This window comes from Silene latifolia, chromosome 4 (assembly GCF_048544455.1).
Source record: "Silene latifolia isolate original U9 population chromosome 4, ASM4854445v1, whole genome shotgun sequence".
NCBI classification, from domain to species: Eukaryota; Viridiplantae; Streptophyta; class Magnoliopsida; order Caryophyllales; family Caryophyllaceae; genus Silene; species Silene latifolia.
In genome coordinates, this window is record NC_133529.1 from 76,521,198 (window position 1) to 76,523,244 (window position 2,047).

Consider the following 2,047-nt stretch of genomic DNA (forward strand, 5'->3'; position numbering starts at 1 on the left):
TCATCAAGGTAAGCATATTTCAAATTTGGGGGAAGGGGTTTCAAAGTAGGAGTTTATACCTTACTTTCCTCCTTTGGAGTTTCGTTGAGAATTTGCTCCATCTCCATTAGACATTCCATTCTCATAACATATTCAACTTCATTTTCGACCTCATCATATTCAAATTCCATGATGGGTTCCTCTTGCTCTTGAGTTTGTAAAATCTCTTCTAGGATGGATTGCTCATCCTCTATGGGTTGACATGCTTCCACTAGAATATTATGCACCAATTCGGATTGTGCTGTAGGGAAATATCCGTAAAATTCCCTTACATTTTAGGACTATAACGTATCTTTAACATGTGATTATTGTCATAAAACAAAAATGCAAGAGAAAACGATAAAGAACAAGAATCAACCTTGGGTCCTTTGAAATTCGGCCTAAGAACAGAAATCAAAATAGATTTCCTCCTAATCGTTGGACCCAAGACCGTCTGAGACTATGCCCCTTGTGCTAGAATGTACTCTCTAATTGCCTTGCAATATTGAGAGAGTTTTGTGTGAATTTTGCTAGATGTGAGATCTAGGTTTTTTCGAGAAGAATGCTCTCAAAAACCTAATTTTCTTTCAAATGAATGAGTTAGGTCAAAAAGAGAGAAAACTCTCCTTTTGTTCTCATGAGTTCGGCCGTGGGTATGCATGGGGAGGAAGTGGGCTTTCCACTTTCTCCTTATTCAATTCGTGGTCCGACTAGTTTCGCTAAAATGTATATGACGGGTTTTATTGTAAATCGTCATCGGTTATCGGTTATTAAAACATCGACTAGTAACATGGATTAGTCGACATATTAATACATGTCCGACAAAGACAATATTGTATAATTAATTCAATATACATCAATTAAATATAATCGTTTATATTCATTTCACGAAATAACTGCTTAATTCGTCTTAGCCATTATTATTTAATCCGTATTAAATAATTATCTCAACATCGCGTTTGACTAATTATTAGTCAATGACTCCGACTAACTGCTTAGTCAAATTGGGCATCAACATGACTGTATTTTCATACCGTCACCTCTCAAACGTATCCTATAGGTGTGACTTTTAGGGACCAGTTGATCACCGCCATCAGTATGACAATAACGTCAAACTTATCTAGCAAGCCAACCGTTATTCATAAACGTGGACCAACTGATAATAATACAAAAGTATACCCTTTGATCCTTTTAGAGATTTAAATGTTATTTGCACTAACTGTAGAGGACACCAGCCCCAACAAGCTCCCACTTGTCCGTACAAGTGTATGTGCAATAACGTTATCCGCACTAACTGGAGGAAACGGCTCCAACAAACTCCCACTTGTCCGTACAAGTGTATGTGCGATAACCGATTCTCATATTCATTTAAAATTTCTCCCACTCAATGTAAAACAATTTGCAGATCCGGATCCGCAAAGGTCGTATTTTACAATCGATCTGTATCAAGAGTGGTTTCCCCGACTAGAGAGTAACTTAACTGATAAAACGAATTCGTATTCGAGCATGGCCATGCATTTCGATTCTGACTCCTCGAGTGGCCCCGAGAAATATCGAGTACGATAAAGGCTGAATATTTCCTTCAACTCGACCCCGCCGATATAAGCACAAAGCATGAAATGACCAGAAAAAATCTACTTGGCCCCCTGTTACGGATGACCGTGAGAAAGAAACCAAAGTCACCCAAAATCTGCCTTAATCTCAAGAGACAGTCGATAGTCAAAAGAATCGACTCTTAGGATCACCATGGAGGTCCTATCCACGACCTGGCACCGAATGTTATAAAACATTTAGGACTCCACGTCGTTGTCACAATTGTGTCCTACGAGATATCCGTATAACTCGCCTCTGTGATTGGTCAGTCAACCGTTTGACTTATGGCTCGTTGAACCCACCATCAACCAACGTCACAAAATAATTGCCAGAGTTATCAGCTCACGTGGGCAATTAAGGACCATAATATAATGTCTGTTCAGTTCACTTTGTGGTGTTCAAAAATTGTCGTACAATTCCACATGAAAAACAAAAT